Raw genomic sequence first — 20,191 nt, 5'->3', positions numbered from 1 at the left:
ATAGGGTGCCAACCGCCCCCATGGGTTGCTAACCCATGGGGTACTGGGTTCTGTTGTTTCTGAGATGTTTTGAGTGTAGATTCAGATTCTCTGGTAACATATGAGAGTGGATTCATGGTTTGTCATTGAAAATCTTATATGCTACCAGAGAATCTACACTTAGAACACCTCAGAAACAACAGAACCCAGCACCCCATGGGTTAGCAACCCGTGGGGGCGGTTGGCACCCTATGTGTACTACACCACCACTCACTCCCGGCCACCCCAGTGCCCCCCCCCCCTGGTGGAGTTATGGGTCTGCTGAAACCTCCATTATTCCCTGGGGGGGGGAACCTTAAGCGTAAACTTCCAACAATTCCTAAGAGATCAGCCCTTTGCCCTATTCCTTTGGAATCTGGGTTGTGGCAGGCACCCCTTGGGGCACCGCCACCCAACCCACTGTTTTGCCCCTCAGGCCCCCTTTCTGCCCCGAATCTGCCCCAAAGACATGTCAACTTCAGAAATTCTTTAAAAATCAGACCTTTTCCCAATTCCTTTGGAATCTGGGTGGCAGCAGGCACCCATTGGGGTACTACCACCTGAACCACTCTTCTGCCCCTAAAGCCCCCTTTCTGCCACCAATCCACCCCAAATAACATCAACATCACACATCAACAGCAGCAGAGCTTTGGAAAAAATCAGGCAGATTTCCAAAGGTCATGCACATCCACATCCCCCCTGCCCAAAATGCAATTGATCTACACACAACAGTGTGAAACAACAATAATGAAATGCACACTGCCCCAATGGCCAATGAGGGTAAAATTTACCCTTAAATTTGCTTAAAAGGAATGAGGCAATTGCCAGCAGATCAGCCCATGCTTTCGCTGGCCAATCTGTGGGCTGGAAGGGCTGGAAATTCAAACAAATGTCAAAACTAAAAATGGAGACTAAAGGAGAAAGACTTTTTGCGATTGCAAAATGGAGTTCCAAAACAGCTGAAACAACAAAACGTTTTGTATCCGAAACAGGAACGTTTTGTTTTGGCTACAAAATTTTCTGTTTTGAGCATTGGGTGTTTTGTTTTGGCTACAAAACAGCTGAAATGGCCTGTTTTGTTCACAAAACATTTTGTATCCGAAATGAAATGCACATCCCTATGATCTGCACACAGCTGCCCCCTGTGATGATCCACCAGCGTTACAAGGAAGGAGCTTTTCTATAGGCCAGGGGTTCTTAGCTTCGGATGCCCAGATGTTGTGGGACTACAATATTCATCATCCCAGTCACAATAGCTGAAGGTGACACCAAGCTGCTAGGTGTAGATGTAGTCAGATGGCAGGCTGTCTCTATGTCACCTACAGTCTAAGGGGACCCCTAACAAGGCTGCTGTGCCTGGACTCCAGTGTTCTCTCTAAAAAAAAAAAATTATCTGTGTGCGGAATGAGTTTTATTTTGGGTGGCAGTTTCAAGGCAGTGGGTGATCACATGCATTCAGAGTGGGGCCCTCCTGATTCAACTGGAGTGGGATCTAAAACTGACTGAGCAGACATGAAAAAACGTGTGAGCGCACGCACATGCTCACACCTTAGAGGGAACACTGCTGGATTCTTCCTAATCCTATCAACACTTCTGATTGAACCACATGATCTAGCTCCACCTAGTAATCATTCGCCATAACTGCAGGTTTCTCTGAATGTGAACAAATAATTCAGTAGGAACAGAAAACAAATACATGCAAGAAGCCTGTCAAGAGAGCTCAGAGAACATCAAACACTAGGGTAACACTTCTTTATTGCCTTAATGAAATGGGCAGATTGAATAACAGGATCCTCCTTCTTCCCTCCTTCCCTCTCTCTTGCCACCTTCAGACGTAACCCAGAACTGCAGGTCCAACGGGCCCACGGTTCCACGCCTCCCCAACACTATTCTCCAATCTGCATTCGTACGTTCAGGAGAGCATTCTCTCTGCAGTCAGAGAAACTACAGAGAGGTGGGGGAGCTGGCTGTGTGGGCTTCCTTCTCAATAGAAGGACAGCCCACAAAGCCAATCAGGCCAGAGCCAATCAGCTCGACAGAAGCACAGCCAATCGGGAGGAGCTTCCTCCCTTCACTTTGGCTCCATGAGGCTAAAACTGCAGTGCCAGCATTCGAATGTAACACTGGCATCACAGAACTGGAGTTAAGGGTGGGAAAACTCCACTCGGGCTGAAGGTTCAGAGTGGAGTTTGGCGAGGGAAACCGCAGGTCCCTTTTTGCTTTCAACTCTGCTGTGCAGAATTCGGACACGCAGCAAAGGAAACTGGAGGTGAAGGGACCTCCAGTTTCCTATTACTTCCGAATATGGCCTAATGATAAACCCCTCCTGTATTCTACCAAAAGAAAACCACAGGGCTCTATGGGTGCCAGGAGTCGAAATCGACCTGACGGCACACTTTACTTTCTCTCTCATAAGTCTTAATCTCCCCCAAGTGCTAGTGCCACCGATTGGCTGGGACATATAATGACACACCCACACATCTGCCTCAACCCCCTACTTCAAAGCCATCACACTGAAATGAATCCTACAGCAACAACAGGCTGTGCCACAGTATCATTGCACTGATTGGAAGGTAGTGGCTTTTTTATATACAGCCGTGGGAGAGAACAGTGTTAGGTCTTTCCAGTGGCTGTTGCTGGTGCCTTCTTTATGTGTGTGCTTTTTTTTTTTTTTTAAAGAAATGCTAAGAGGTTTTTTTACGACAGGGAACCATTTTCTCATGCCACTTGCTATGGAAATGACTTAACCTATTATCAAACTTTGAATGGGGGCTCATCAAGGATACCGGTGAAATACCACTACCCTTATTGTTTTTTCACTTATCCACTGAAGTGAGGGGATGAGCTCCAAGAGCTCTCGCTTCTGGCTCCAAGCACCTGGTGCAGGTCAGGAACAACCCACTCCAAGGACAGTGTCAGGTGAGGAGTTTGACTGGGGCGGTACACTTTTTGGTTGGAAAGTGGTATATAAAAATGTTGAATAGTAATGGTCTACATCCAGACTAGTGTTGCACGAGCATAATGCAGTTGCACTATCAGTGCAAGGAAGTAGCGCAGTAACATTAAACAAAGAAAGAAAATCTTTCCCAGACTAGTTCTTGCGGTATTGGAAGATGTTGACACATTGCGCAGTGCATTGGAGATGTTGCACAATCTTGTATGTATCTAGTAGTGGTTAGGAACACAGAAACATAGGAAGCTGCCTTCTTCCGAATCAGACCGTTCGTCCATCTAGCTCAGTATTGTCTACGCAGACTGGCAGTGGCTTCTCCAAAGCTGCAAGCAGGAGTCTCTCTCAGCCCTATCTTGGAGGTGCCAAGGAGGAAACTTGGAACCTTCTTCATGAAAGCATGCAGGTGCTCTTCCCAGCACGGACCCATCCCCCAAAGGAGATATCTTACAGTGCTCACATGTAGCCTCCCATGCATATGCAAACCAGGGCAGATCCTGCTTAGCAAAGGTGACAATTCATGCTTGCTACCACAAAACCAGTTGTCCTCCATTGCACAAGTTTGCACACTTAGCATAGCTCTGTACACTTCTTCAGTGTCCACAACATCTCTCAGTTCACTAGCATCACATTAGTCTGGATGTCAAATTAATAATAATAATAATAATAATAATAATAATAATATAACCCAAGTGAGGCACTACCTTGGCGTGGTTGTGGGGCTTGTGTGCTCTGAGGAAGGTGAGAGCTATGCCAGAGATCCAACCATACTGGACAGGTCTCACCAGAGGAGCCAGGTGAAGAGTGCCTCTCCCATCAACAATATTGTGAGACGTAACTTTAATAAATCTATACTGGATCGGTCGTCGCCCAGGTCAACAAGGACCGCGCCAGGTGCTGGAGTCCCTGGAAATCTGGTGGCAAGTGGGCTACAGGACTCAGGATCTTCAGTTGAGCAACCAGGGCTGGAGCCTGCAAGGTTACTGGAAGAAACGTCACTTAATCGAAAAAAATATACAAAAAATTCCAACAAGGAAATAATGATCTGCTATTACAAGTCTAGTCCAACTAGAAGAGGTTATTTAAAAAGAATGTACCAAATTTGGAAAGAGAAACATCCAGATAAAGAAATAACAGAACAAAGGCTAGCAGACCAGAGAAGATTCATAATAAGAAATAAAGTTTTCACAGAAGTTGAGCTGGAAGAACTGCAAAGAGCAACACAGGCTCAAGATATAGAAGAAGAATTACCACCAAATGAAGAAGTTGCTTAGGCGCAGGTGGAGGAGGTGTTGTAAATAGAGGATGCCTCTGTCGCTGAACTGTTTCAAAATCAAAACCAGGCAACCTCCGCTTTGGCTTCACCACAAAAACCAGAATGCCGTTTAACAGAAAAGCAACAAGAACTAAAGCAAAAAATAACTGAGCACATGAACCAAACAACCACCAGGGTTCGACTTCCAGCTCTAAAAACAGTTGCCAAAAAACAACTTGCTCAGGCATTAAAAGATATAAATGCTGCACTTGCAGAAATAACAACCAATAATTTGCAAGATACAAACTAACTAATGTACAGTGCAGCAACAATAACAACACAAGAGCTCGGATATACGATCAGTGGACCTGTAAAAAAAGAAAGTAGTACGTCGCCTAAATGGAAAATTAGATTAGATTAGAAAATAAAATCTCCAGGCTTAGATCAGATGCTAGTAAATTGAAAGATATGAAAGACAAGAAGCAGAAGAATGAAAACACCAAACAGTATCTGATCCAAAAATACCACCTAGATTCAAGGAAAATTAGAGAGGCCCTGGAAATAATAAACCAGCAATTAACAGCAGTGTCAAAGAAGATTAGCAGATATGAAGTTAGAATTACACAACACAGGCAGAATCCCCAGTTCCAGTCAAATCAGAGACGTTTCTACCAAAGCATAGAAGGAGAAACTGCAAGAAACATCAAAACACCAAATAAAGCAGAAACAGTGAAATTCTGGGGGAAATTATTGGACGATCCAATAGATTATAATAAAAAAGCAGGCTGGGTGAAAGAGGTCAAAAATGTAACCAACAAATGCAAGATCTAATAACAACACCAGAATTAATAAGTGAAAGAGCAAAGAAAATTAAAAATTGGACTGCACCAGTGAATGAACTGCATGGCTTTTGGCTTAAACACCTAACAAGCCTTCATAAACAACTATCAAAACAGTTCAATCACATTTTGCAAGGAGGTGATATTGAACAATGGCTAACAACTGGGAAAATTCATCTCATAATGAAAGACCCAGCAAAAGTTCCAGTTCCAAGTAATTATAGACCAATAACCTGCCTGCCAACCATGTTCAAATTATTAACCGGAATAATAGCAGATGAAGTGATGCAACACTTATTAACTAACAAACAGCTTCCAGTTGAACAGAAAGGAAATTGCCCGAACACCAGAGGCACAAAAGACCAGCTGCTGATTGACAAAATGATTTTAGAAAATTGCAAGAGAAGAAAAAGAAATCTAAGTGTTGCATGGATTGAATACAAGGAAGTCTTCGACTCATTGCCTCACACATGGATACTAAAATGTTTAGAAACGACTGGTGTCAGCAAAAACATTCAAATATTTATTTAAAAAGCAATGAGCATGTGGAGTACACAGTTAACAATCAATGGCGAGACCCTTGGACAGGTTAGCATTAGAAGAGGTATTTTCCAAGGGGACTCACTATCCCCTCTGTTGTTTGTAATCGCCATGACCCCACTTTCACAAATACTAAATAAAACAGGCCTCGGATACCAAACATCTAAAACATCAAGTAAACCATCTGCTCTACATGGACAATCTGAAGTTGTATGGAAAGTCCTAGTCAGAAATCGAATCACTGCTAAACACTGTCAGTAGCAAGATAGCAATGGAGTTTGGACTAGATAAGTGTGCTGCATTAATAATGAACAGAGGAAAAATAAGAAAAACAGAAGGAATAGAACTGCCCAATGGAAGCAACATCAAGAACCTGGAAGAGAAAGAACCTTACAAATACTTGGGCATTCTCCAGGCTGATAACATTGCACACACTGAAGTTAAAAGAAAAATGGGAAGTGAATACATCAGGAGAGTTAGAAAAATCCTCAAGTCCAAACTCAATGGTGGGAACACCATACAAGCCATAAACACCTGGGCTATACCTGTTATCAGATACACTGCAGGAATAATAGACTGGACCCAGGCAGAGCTAGAGACGCTAGATCGTAAGACCAGGAAAATCATGACTATCAATCATGCTCTGCAGCGCCGCAGTGATGTAGATAGGCTATACCTCCCTCGCAGCTCAGGTGGAAGAGGAATGCTGCAAGTCCATCAAACAGTAGAGGAGGAGAAAAGAGGCCTTGAAGAATATATCAAGGACAGTGAAGAAGATGCACTTCAAATGAGCCTTTTGGAAGGGCGGTATAAAAGTTTTAATAATAAATAAATAAATAAATAAAAAATAAATGGTCAATAATGAGAAACTATTCAACACCAATGAAACAAAGCAGGCCTACAAGAAAGAACAAGTCAAGAACCGAGCAGAAAAATGGAAAAATAAGCCACTGCATCATCAATATTTGCACAATTTAAGTGGAAAATCAGACATTAACGACCTGGCAATGGCTTAAGAATGGCAACCTGAAGAAAGAAACTTAGGGTTTAATACTGGCTGCACAAGAACAGGCACTAAGAACAAAAGCAATCAGAGCAAAAGTGGAAAAATCAACCACAAACAGCAAGTGCCCCCTTTGTAAAGAAGCAGATGAAACAGTGGACCACCTAATCAGCTGTTGTAAAAAGATCGCACAGATTGACTACAAACAAAGGCATGACAAGGTAGCAGGGATGATACACTGGAACATCTGCAAAAAATACAAGCTACCTGTAGCCAAAAATTGGTGGGACCATACAATTGAAAAAGTTGTAGAAAATGAAGATGTAAAAATATTATGGGACTTCTGACTACAAACAGACAAACATCTGCCACACAATACACCAGATATAACTGTGGTCGAGAAGAAAGAAAAACAAGTCAAAATAATCGACATAACAATACCAGGGGATAGCAGAATAGAAGAAAAAGAAATGGGGAAAGATAAGAAAATACAAAGATCTACAAATTGAAATTGAAAGGCTGTGGCAGAAAAAGACCAAAATAATCCCAGTAGTAATTGGCACCCTGGGTGCAATTCCAAAAGAACTTGAAGAGCACCTCAACACCATCGGGGCACAGAAACCACCTCCTGCCAATTACAAAAGGCAACTTTACTGGGAACAGCCTATATTCTGCGACGACATCTATAACCACAGCAACGACATTGATAGTAAAATTCAGCCATCCCAGGTCCTTGGGAAGGACTTGATGTCTGTATAAAACAAACCAGTCAATAACACGTGTCTGACTGTGTAAACAAGAAATAATAATAATAAATACAATAATAAACAATATCAGCAAAAGTAACATAATACATTTCAAATGAAGCACTGGAGTCTGATTTTGTGAGCACTACTGTAAGTCCAAATTACTTGGTTTTATGGCAATTTTTTGATTCATATTGTCAACTTCCTTACTATCCCCTGCTCCGATGCTTTTAATAGCAGCTTAGTCTCTTAATATTAGAAAGTGATTAGCTTATCTGAGTGCATTGAAAAACTTAACTGATTTCTTCAGGTCAAGCTGCTATTAATAACATAGGAGCTGACCAGATTGTTCTTTTCCTGCTTAGTAGACAACCTTAGTTGTGATTTTGTGCCAGAAAAGATTAGCCGTGATATTCAGGCTTTTTAATTTAATTTTTTTTTTGGTACTGATGATAATGTGACTGGCTCCCATTCCTTTGCAAGGAAGATTGCTTGTTAAAAACCTGGAATGGTCAGTTGATGTTTCATCGATAGGAACTAATGGTTTGCAGATAGTCTCCTGATAGGTGGGGAATCTTCCTCTCTCAAAATGATATGCTCCCAAAAGGTAGCGTTTTTGCACACACACACCCCACACACCGAAGTTTAGTTTATTTTTACTATTTATTTATTTATTTATTTATTTATTTATTTAACATATTTTTATACTGCCCCAAACTTACGTCTTCAAAGAACCCAGGGCCTCCAGCTCCTGAGGGCCCCTATCTACACCCCTCCCTATTTTCTTCATTATCTCCCTCATTCTGAGAGGCCGTCAGGAGGTTTTATAGACAGGGCTCTATGCCTTGGGGTATCTGAAGGGCGAATCTGCTTCACAAAAGATTCGAGGCATTTTAATTCAAGGGATTGGATGGACCATTCCTATAGCCATCAGCATCTCCTTCGCATAGCCACCAGCACCTCCATCAACACCTTCAAAGCACCGAAGCTTTTTTCAAAAGCTGCTGGAAATAGAGGATATTTTTATCCGCACATAACTCAGGCTAAGCCAGAATTCACAACCTCCATTTGGGGAGAATCTAGGTCCTGTCTGTCCTGGTCCCTGATAGCCTGCAGGGAGGTCGGATTAAATCCAGCGAATATGTGGACTGGCAGACTCCAATCAGGATTGGATTTGGGGGGGGGGAGCCCTGTCTGTAAACCCTCCAGGGAGAGGGGTGAACATGGGCCTCCTCTCACCTAACGATGCCCCTGTTGTAGTTGCTTTTTCTTTAACTTCCATGGTTAATCTATTAAATCTTATTAATACTGTGAGTTGCTTTGGGGACCAGTGTCCTCTCTAAGGCGTGCACAGGTGCATGCTCTCACACATTCTTTATGTCCACTCAGTGAATTTTAGATCCTGCTAATGTTGAATCAGGAAGGCCCCACCCTGAATGCCTGGATACTGCCACCCAGAACAAAACTCATTCTGCACAGAGATGGAAAAAATTTAGAGAGAACACAGTTGCAACTACAGGGGAAAGCTGGAGAGAAATAGACTAAATAAACGAATAAATGTCGCATACCTTAATTCTTCCGTGCCTGTGTAATGTCCTGCAGCTTGGGGAATTGGGGAGCATGTAATAGTTGCAACCTACATCCAGACGAATGTTGCACTCTGCTGCTGCGCTAGTGCAAGAATGTAGCACAGTGAAAGAACCTCTACAGGTATTCTGGAGAGGTTCTTGCATGCACTAGCAGAAGATGCTGACAAGTTGCATAATGTGTTGCACAACAGGTTGCCCCATGCACTGTACAAACTTGTATGCATCCCAGAGTAGGGCGGATCGATCCACCCTCACAATCACGGATGTGCCTGTCATCACAGGGAGGGCTTTCCCCTCTTCAGGCGTGCCCCATCAAAACTGAACGGCGCGATGCATGGGTGATTGATGCAGCAGGGGCCGGACTTAGGAACATAGGAAGCTGCCATATACTGAGTCAGAACATTGGTCTATCTAGCTCAGTATTGTCTTCACAGACTGGCAGCAGCTTCTCCAAGGTTGCAGGCAGGAATCTCTCTCAGCCCTATCTTGGAGAAACCAGGGAGGGAACATGGAACCTAGATGCTCTTCCCAGAGTGGCAGCTCCATCCCCTGAGGGGAATACTTTGCAGTGCTCACACTTCTAGTCTCCCATTCATATGCAACCAGGGCAGACCCTGCTTAGCTGAGGGGACAAGTCATGCTTGCTACCACAAGACCAGCTCTCCTCTTTCCTTCATCCCACTGTACACAGCTACAGCAGGGCTTCTGGACAACGTCTGAATCAGGCTAATATTAGTCTGGATGTCCGTTTCATTTCACAGTGGGATCATCTTTATTTACAGCAATGTGCTCCCTCTATCCCTGAGCCTGCCTTCGAAACATGAAGCCAGTACAAATGTAAGGAGAGTGTGTGTGTCTAGGGGCTTTCTCTTGCCATAGGCTAACCCTGCTGTTGGCCCAAAGATTTTGGAAATGTCTTTTATTATTATTTTATTTTACAATTTCACCTTTTAACCTCCACACACACTTTCCTTGCCTCAGTGTATAAATTCAAAAGTCTTCCTAAAGCTCGGGCAGCCAAACAGAGCCTCTAATTTACAATACCGACTTGATTTCAATCAGTAATAAAATATTGAACAAAACATTTAAAAGAAAGTCAGTGGAGTCATTAACTACTGAAAATGAGCAGAACAGCAAGATCTTTCTTTCATTTTTCCCCTTCGACAATTTATGTAATGAGACACGACTGCGAGACAAGAAGATAATCAATGCCGAGTGGTTGTTTTAGTGAGCTATGCAGCAATTTGACTGGCACAAACAGACTTGAGAGACCAGAAAAGCCAAGAGAGGCTTAAATTAGAATTGGAGAATGTTAAGAAGAGAAGGAGAATTGTTGCAAAAATACGAACCAGAGGGGAGTTAGTAAAATCAACAATACACAATGATGCTTCTGCCATTGAGGTAGCTATTTGTCCCAGCAGATATTATGGGATGGCCTGGTTCTTGCATCGGTTTTGGACTACATTGCATTCTCACTCACAGAAAATGAATCTGCCTTCTACAAAATGAAGCTATTGGTCCATCTGATCCAGTGTTGTCTGCGAAACGAAGAAAGGAGGGATGGTAGGTGCAGCAATGATTTATCACTAGAAAATGTCCCAATGCATTTTGAGGAGGTAAGAACTTCTTCCTCAGGAGGAAATATACACATGAACGACTTCTCTCCAACAGGTAGCAGTATTACCTTAAAATGCATCCGGACTTTTCCTGGCAATCAATCAGTGCTGCTCTGTCCCTCCTTTCTTCCTTTCGTTTACATCCATGTAGTGCCATTCCTGCCATCTATTTCCAGCATTATCTGATCCAGCTGGCAGGATTGCAAGTTTAGGTCGGCTTTTCCCAGTGCTGCCGCATGAGAGCATTTAAGCAGGGATGCTGGGAACTGAAGCCAGGAAATTCTGCCTGCACAGTATATGCTTTACCATCGGCTCCTCCCCAAGAAATCCAGGACGCTATCCAGAACTGAATTCACAACTGCTAACACTACAGCCAACCACTAGACTAATAAGCTGAAAAGTGCCACCACAACAAAATGCTTAGATTCAACCCACAACCCAGCAATATAAACCAAGTACAGTGTAGCAAGTATGAGTTAGGAAGCCTTGTCTAGATCCACAGAAGTGTCCAGGATGCTCAATTGTCCATCTAGGAGGTTCGCCATGCAAAGAAGTAATGGTGCTGTATCATCGCCTCAGGCGGGCCAACCCTAAGATGGTGAAGCAGAATCCTTGAAGGAGGACTGTGGAAGAGCATCTCAGTGGAAGAGCATCTGCTTTGGGTGCAGAAAGCCCCAGGTTCAGACCTTGGCATGTCCCAAGCAGGGCTAGAAAATACCCTTCTGAAACTCTGGAGAGCTGCTGCCAGTCAGTGTAGACAATACTGAACTAGATGGTCCAGTGGTCTGACAGGGTATAAGGCAGTGACCTATGTAATCCATGGCAGCCGCAAACTGCCAACAGTGCAAGTGCTGGCTACTTTAGAAGTATATAGGATGTGAACTATATAGGATTGCTTCTATGCTCTATCTGATGATAGAGCATGGAAGCAATATGTACAAGGATTGTTAAGTCCCAAGAAAGGAGACAGAAGGAATATATTGTAATGGCATGAAATATGTCTGAGGCTCTCTCTCATTTTCTGGTGACAAACACAGGGGAGCAGCCAATGTCCTCTGAGGCAGCTGCAGATGGAAATAAAAAATGATGATATCCCGTTGAGATAATTAGGCCCCAAACAGCTTGGTGGTGGGGAGTAAACAAAGCAAAAATCCCTGGTTTTTAGCAATGCTTTAATCCCTGGTTTCTAGCAATCCTTGGTTTCTAGCAATGCTCATCCAAGGAGAGGAGAGCTGGTCTTGTGGTAGCAAGCATGACTTGTCCTCTTAGCTACATAGATGAAAAAAACCACAGATGTGACTAGATGAAGTACAACAGGAATGCTCAAAGACTCACCCCCAATTTTATGTGGTACACGTAGCTGAACAGAAATATCCAAGGAGAGGAGAGCTGGTCTTGTGGTAGCAAGCATGACTTATCCCCTTAGCTACATAGATGAAAAAACAACAACAACGTGACTAGATGGACTAGAATAGGAATGCTTAAAGACTCACCCCCAATTTTATGTGGTACATGTATATGAACAGAAATAACACACCAATTCTATAAAACAAAATACATACAAACTAGCCGACCCTGCACAGAGCATTTGTGCGGCACTTTGGGGCCGGCTGTTTCCCCCTCCCTCTTCCTCCTGCCCTGTCTCTCCTCTGTTCCCCTTCCCTCCAGCCCTGCGCTCTCCAGCCCTCCTCCCCTCCTGTTCCTCCACCCACAAAGAACCTCACTGGGCGGCGGACAGCCAAGAAAGGCCCCGCTGCCCACCCGCCACCGCTGTTTTTTTCTCCCTCCCATCCGCCTGCCACCGCTGCAGCTTTTCTCTCCCCCCCTCCGCCCTCCCACCACCACTTTTCTCTCGCCCACCGGCTGCCTTTCTCTCCCCCTGCCCGCTGCCTGCCGCCGCTTTTCTCTCCCCGCCGCTGCTGCTTTTCTCTCCCGCCTACCACCGCTTTTCTCTCCCCCACCCCCCTATTTTGCCAGCCAGCCAGCCAGCCAGCCAGCCACCGCCAGCACTTTCTTCCCCCTCTCCTCTTCACTCCGCCGGAACTCTTGCAGCGTGTCGTGAGAGTTCCACCACCAAATCCTGGACACGCATGCCATCTAAGAGAATTAATTATACAGATGTTGAAAAAGATCTTGCACAGCATATATAGTCCTCTATGAGACTTGGGTGTGATCAGAACAGTTCTTATCTTTATCATCCAGATACTCCACAAGCAAAGTTCAACACGAATACGGTAAGGTGAAAAGAACTCTTCTCATCGTAGTAAAACACCGCATTCCCATTCACAGTTCCATTGAGATGAATGTGGTATGTGCAATCCAACTCCCATTGCTGTGTAAGTGAAAGCCAATAGTTATTCCATCTTGCGGTGGAGTTAGGATCCATGTGGGAGGTGATACAGAGAGGTAATAGAGAGACAGGGACTAGAGACGGGACCTTTTCAGTTGTGGCTCCTTGACTTTGGAACACACTCCCAGAAGAGCTTTGCCATGTTCCTTCTCCCAAGGTAAAAACAACAACAAAGAAGACACATCTTATATCTGGTAGGTTTCTTTCTTATTTATTTGTTTGTTTGTTTGTTTAATTTCTATACCGCCCTTCCTAAAGGGGCTCAGGGCGGTGTACATTCAAACAAAAAACACATAATAAAACAATTAAAATCAGAAAACTTTTAAAACAGATGAAATATCATTAAAACTAAAAATCAAACTAGATATCATTGAAAGCCAGGCTAAAGAGCATGGGTCTTTCCTGAAGGCCTCCAAGGAAGATAATCCTCTTCTACCTACAGGGAGCATATTCCACAACCCAGGGGTGACAACTGAGAAGGCCCAATTCCAGGTTGCCACCAGATGAATTGATGGCACCTGAAGACAGACCCACCTCCTCCCACTCCATGATCTTAATGAGCAGTGGTGATCTTGTAGAGAAAGGTGCTCTCTCGGGTAACCCAGACCTGAGGGTTTCAGGGCTTTGTTTATATTTTATTTATTGTTTATTTATTGTTAAATTTTTATACCACCTCTCATTAAAACAATCTCAAGGTGGTTTACAAAACATTTAAAATATGATGACTATAAAAATTGCACAATAATTTTTTAAAATGGAATATAAAAATACAAATCTGATTAAAAGTTTAGAAAACATACACAATATAACCATAAAATACAAAGTGGCAGCACCAAAAAAACACACCCCATCTTAAAGTCTGGGTAAAAAGCTAAGATTTTACTAGTTTTCTAAAAACTGTGATGGAGTCTGAGGAACGGGTGTCCACTGGGGAGCATTCAAAAGCCTGGGGGCAATAACTGAGAAGGCCCTGCCCCATGTGCACAACAGCTGAGCCTCCCTGATTGTTGGCACACAGAGCAGAGGCCCCCCTGATGACCTCATCATGCAGGTAGAAACCCTTGGGAGTAGGCGGTCCTTCAGGTATCCAGGACCCAAACTGTTAAGGGCTTTAAAGCCCTTGAATCGGACCTAGAAACAAATTGGCATCCTATTCTTCCTGTCATTTCTGGTCTGACGAGGCAACGGGGTGGCATGGAGGTACGCTGCCACCTCGCCGGACCATTTTGCAGTGTAGGGCCGGTTGGAGAAACGCAGCAGGAGGGGTAAGCACACATCCCCCCAGCCTATGAGCTGCACCCCCGCTGGTTCCGTGCACATTCCTAGTGGCCAGGAGTGCTTTTTATCAGCTTCAGCTGATACATCAGCTATCTCTATTTCTAGAGGTGAATGACCTTAAAACAGCAGTACATATGCTGGTAACCTCCAGACTTGACTACTGTAATGCGCTCTACGTGGGGCTGCCTTTGTACGTAGTCCGGAAACTACAGTTGGTACAGAATATGGCAGCCAGATTGGTCTCTTGGACAACATGAAGGAACCACATAACACCAGTTTTAAAAGAACTGCATTGGATGCCAATATGTTTCCAGGTGAACTACAAAGTGCTGGTTATTACCTATAAAGCCCTTAACAGCTTGGGTTCAGGCCAGGGTTTCTTAAACTTGGGCCCCCAGATGTTGTTGGACTACAACTCCCATCATTCTCAGCCACAAAGGCCATGTCTGGGGATGATGGGATGGGGGCCCAAGGTTAAGAAAACCTGTTTTTTAATTTAAAAGAATGCCTCCTTTGTCATAAACCCTGCCATCTGTTACGATTTTCTGGCGAGATCCGGTTACAGTTGCCACTGGTTCGTTTGGTGGCGACCCAGGACCGGGCTTTCTCTGTGGCTGCCCCGGGGTTTTGGAATATGCTTCATGCTGAAATAAGAGCATCTCCATCTCTGTTTGTTTTCAGGAAGACTCCCAAGACTCTCCTGTTCTCACAAGCTTTTAATTAGAATTAATTTTTAAAATTTTAATTTGTTTTAATAACTTTTATACTATTGCTTTTATTGTGTTTCATGTATTTTAATCTGTGTTTATTTTTTAAATATTTTAATATTGGTACACCGCCTAGAGATGTACATATCAGGTGGTATAAAAATATGATACATACATACATAGGCAGCCCTACATAGAGCGCATTGCATTCATCCAACCTGGAGGTTACTAGCTGGTGTACCACGGTTTTCAGCTTATTCTTCTCAAGGAATGGGCAAAGTTGTCGAATCAATCATAGCTAGCAGGAGGTGCTCCTGACCACAGCCTCAACCTGGGATACAAGGATGAGACTTTTAGCTTTTTACTTGTAACTTTTAAAGCTTTTTCAGTGACCTTCTTTAATGCACAATAAAAGTTAAAAGTTTAAAAGTTTAAAAACATTCAAAAGTTTAAAACTTAAAAACTAAACCACAGATGTAACAAACACTTCCAAAATGTGTAACTTTTAAATGCGGTTTTATCTTGGTCTTTTAACTTTTTTTTTTTTTAATTAAACTGTTTCATACTGTATCTATTTCATTAATGTTGTGAGCCGCCCCAAACAGGAGTAGAGGGGCAGGTTATGCATATTTTAAATAAATCAAATAGTAAATACGTGTGAAGAGTGCATGGAACTACTGAACTCAGGACAGGGCTGTTCTGAGGAGGAGATAAATGTGCTGTAGGGAGACAGCCTGGGCTTCCTGGAGAGAAGATGGGCTAAGCAGGCGGAAAAGGGCCAGGATGATGGACCTGCCTTTCCTCCCTTTCTGAGGCACAAGGGACTGGAGGCCCCCTAGTGGGGCAATAGGAGCAGAAAAGTGAGCTCAGGCATGATGACCGGCTGAAGCAGATGATGAATTCATGAGATTTTCATTCTGCCCTTCCTCCAAAATGTTGGAAGTGAAGCTGCACTCTCATGCCTCAGTGACAGAGGGAGACAGACTAGTGAGTCAAAGGGCTAGAGGGATCAAGACATTGGTCATTCCTCCTCTCTACTGCTCTGACACTATCCCTTTGGTATGTAGATTGCTACTCTCAGGCACTTACTTACTTCCTGCCTCCCTCCCTTGCTTCTTCCTTCTTCTCCCTATCACACACGCTTGCCTCTCTTTGCACCATGTATGCACAGAGATGCAGACAGCATCTCTCTGCATCCAGCTAGCTAGCTAGATTAGAGTTCCTATCTCTCCACTTTCCTATCTAGAATGGAGTTCACCAATAAAGACTCCTTATATTGATTTGAAACTATGAACTGGCTCCAAGTTTCCTTTGCTCTTAGCATACACGCATGCCTGGGCAGACTCTGCTGTTTTTTTCCTCTGTGCACTCTGCTGTAATAGAAGGGTATCTCTTACCAGAGAGAATTCCCAACACAAAAGGCTTACAGCAACAGGCACAATTCTTCCCCAGTTTTATCCTCACAACACCCTGTGAGGTAGGTGAGGCTGAGAGATGGTGATTGGCCAAGGTCACCCTGTGAACTTCATGCCTGAGTGAGGATTTGAACCCAGGTCTCCCAAGTCCTCTAACCCACAGGCTGTCATAAACCTGCCACACTCGATGAACTGTCAGTAATTTACGATGCAGCAGCAGATGAAGAGATGTCTCCGGTTACACAGTTCTTTCAAGCAGGCATGAGGCTTTCATCCAGCCTCATCGTCTGGATCCAGACTTTCATAGGTCAGATTCCAGAGATCCCAAGTTCAAGGGTCCAAGGCATCATGATACCTTGAAACCTCTATCAAGGCTGTTGATGAGTTGTCTCCAGTAGCACGGCAGAGTGAAGCCGCAGAATTTATTAATTTTTTACATTTTATTTATTTTACATTTTTATATCCCTCTCTTCTTCCAAGGAGCCCAGCGCTGTTTACTACATACTTAGGTTTCTCCTCACAACAACCTTGTGAAGTAGGTTAGGCTGAGAGAGAAGTGACTGGCCTAGAGTCACCCAGCTAGTATCATGGCTGAATGGGGATTTGAACTCGAGTCCCCCTGGTCCTAGTCCAGCACTAGCCACTACACCACGCTGGATCTACACCACGATGGATTCCAGCAGGTTGCCAGCTGGAATCAATCAGCGCTGCCACCTTCAATAAGTCTCTTGCACACTGCAAGCGACTGTTGCGTCTCAACTCGCTGACTTGGACATGCCACTTCTTGTGCCTGCATGCCCTGGGAGATAACACCGGCAGCGAGAATTCCTCCTGGGATTCGTCACTCTGCTCTGCCTCCTGCACCAAGCCCTCCTCGAGTGCCTCCTCACTCTCATCACAAAGCTGGCCCTTGGGAGCCTCAGGTAAATTCACTGCCTCTACCCCTCTTCTGAGTCCTCGAACGAAGGCCTGACACAGACCACTGCACCACAGTGGCTGTCCAGTCACACGGTCACGCTTTTAGCTTATTATTATCTGACAACTACATTTGTTTTCTCTTGCCTCGTACTTGGCTGCGCAATTTCATCTCATCCTTTTATTTTGCTGATGAAAGATTCAAGAATCTTGTAAGTATTCTTCTTCCTTAAATATATTTTAAAGGCTTTCCCCCTGAGGTGTGGTATACTGGCAAATGCTCCTTGGACAGCTCTGAACCTTTTCTTTTCTTTGATGAATACAAAGCAATTGGATCTGGACTTTAATTTGAAAAGTCAAGCTGCTAGGAACGTAAAAATGATTGCACTTCATGACTCCCACTGCCTGGCTGGCAGAACTGTAAAAGAATTACATTTCCCTGTCCCATACTAAACCTTATATTTATCATGGATTCTACATTAAACAGGTCAGTTGCTTTGGCAGAGAAGATTCCTCTGAGATGCCAATTTCCTTTTTCAAAATTAAGTTTCTTGGTTCTATACAGTAATTCTACTGCTTTACCAGTGTTAGGGGAAGTTCTGATAACTTTTTCCAGTGCACATGTTCAGGAGAGTGTGCTAAAAATGGCTGGCTGCCTTCCCTTTGGGCTCAGTACCCCCTCAGTGCAGAGTAGGGATGTGCACGGTCCAGTTTGGATACCCCTTTTATGGGCCTCCAAATTGGTTCATGTGCACGTATGCTGGGCACTTCCATGCACTTCCGGTCAGGGGATCAACCGGGTGGCAAGGAGGCACACTGCCGCCCTGCCAGACTATTTTTACACAGAGCACTGGAGGGGGAAGCTTGGTGGGGGGCAGGATGTAAGTGCATCCTTCCCCATCCTTAAAGCTACCCCACCACCACCACCATTGGCTCAAAAGGCGCTGGTTCCGTGCTCACCACTAATAGACCATGCTTCCTTTTTATAGATTGGGTATCCCTAGACTATCCCCGGACACATTTAACAGCTAGCCAGTATGGTATATTGGTTAGTTTGTTAGACTAGGTCTTAGAAGATCAGAATTCAAATCCTGACAACCCTTGATTTTTCTGGGTTACTTTGGGTGGGTCACACGCTCTGAGCCTAACCTATCTCACAGGCTTGATATGAGGATAAAATATGGGAGAAACATTTTTAATTTTTTAAATTAATCATGTTATGAATTGGTCTTCTTTTATCAGACCATTAACTAGTCATCTTTCATGGGTAAGTTCAAAGCAACTTGCTAAGCTCTACCTAAACATCCTGATATTGTGAAGCCCTTTCCCAAACTTTCAGCTCTTTGCTACCTCCATCCTGCCAACTGCCAAGAGAACCAGTATGAGCTCTTTGTGAAAGAGTTTTTTATAATCAGTTTTAAAAAATGGAAAATCATGCTAGGGCAGGGTCTGGTGCCATGATCTGAAATTGGCCCCCCCTACTTTCTAACTTCTGGACATTCCCACCATAAATGCATGAGTCCCATGGACCTGACATCCCCTCTAGGGATGTGCAGAATGTTCCAGATGTGGATCATTTCAAATATGGAAAATTTGACTCGAAACGGAGCATTTTGAGTGCTCCAAACTCGGAACAGAACACCCCTAAAATAGGGGACCTGTTCCAAGCTTGGAATGGAACAGAACTGTTCCACTTGGAATGTTCCAAGTTTTCTGTGTTTTTTGTTTTTTGTTTAATCTTAATATAGCGAGGGCAACAGTGAAAGATTACTTTAACATTAAATTAAAACATAGCTTCTTTTTAAAAAATTAAGATTTTTATTTATTTCTAATACAGGGAGTACAAAAGGCCAGGGGGAAAATTGAATCAAAAAAATAAAAGACATCTCTAAACTTCTATATACTATGGTAAAGTAAAAGTGATGAAATGCAGATTTACTGTCTATACCATAAGAACTCATCATGTGAAAGCAATTGATCACGTGAAAGCAATCAAATTTAGGGCTGATGTATGTATTCTTTCAGATATCAAACCGATTTTCACCAACAAACATAAAATAATTACTCCAATGCAGCTTTTCTTTAGTTAGTACATTCTAAAAAAAGAGGCGGGGGTGGGGGGTGGGAAGAGGCACTGAAAGCCACCACCACAGTGGCACTTCCACTGGTATCCTGCATAGCAGTGGCTTGTCTCTGGATCTCACCTGGCTTCTGCACATGTTGAGCACGCAAATGGCCTCCAGGCATGCGCAGAGGCCTCGTGAGATCTGGAGATGCGCCGCCACCACGCAGGATGCCAGCAGGAGTGCTGCAGCAAAAGCTTTCTGTGCTGACAGTTCCGATGGTAAGAAGCGATGTATAATTTAACGTTAAAGTAACCTCTTGTCGCTGCCACCCAGCACTACCCTCACTACATTAAGATTTTTTAATTTAAAAAAAACAAACCACGGAACTCTCGGAACATTCTGAGTGAAAAGGTTATGTTCTGGCAAAAAACCAGGGTCGCCCCAGTGTTTTGGTCAGAATGTTCTGCCCCTTTGGCATTCTGTTCCGATTCGGAATGGAACACCAAATGTGTTCTGTGCACACCGCTAGTCCCCCTCAACAATTTGGAGAGAGTCTTCTGTTAACATAGTGAAGCTTTACCAGTGTTAGGTGCCATCTCTGTATTAATTTGAGAGTGGTCTTTTTGAGTTATTGATGGAATTGTTTTGAGAGGTTTCCTACTGCATATTGCATACCTAGGACTTACAGCCCCATGGTCCTCCCTAGTAGACTGGCCTTCTCATGAGAGGGATAGCCCACTGGCAGCAAGTGGTGGAGGAGTGTAGTTTGGTCCACATGGACTGTTTTGATGGGGTGATTCCTCACAGCAGCATCCTAGGTCATGGCGGGACAGACCCCCCCAGGATCCTTTGCCCTCCCTCATATACATATCCCCTCCTAGAAAGTCTTCATGTTCCCTTCCCT

Source organism: Hemicordylus capensis, chromosome 4, assembly GCF_027244095.1.
Source record: "Hemicordylus capensis ecotype Gifberg chromosome 4, rHemCap1.1.pri, whole genome shotgun sequence".
Classification (NCBI taxonomy): domain Eukaryota; kingdom Metazoa; phylum Chordata; class Lepidosauria; order Squamata; family Cordylidae; genus Hemicordylus; species Hemicordylus capensis.
Note: the sequence above shows the minus strand (reverse complement) of the source record.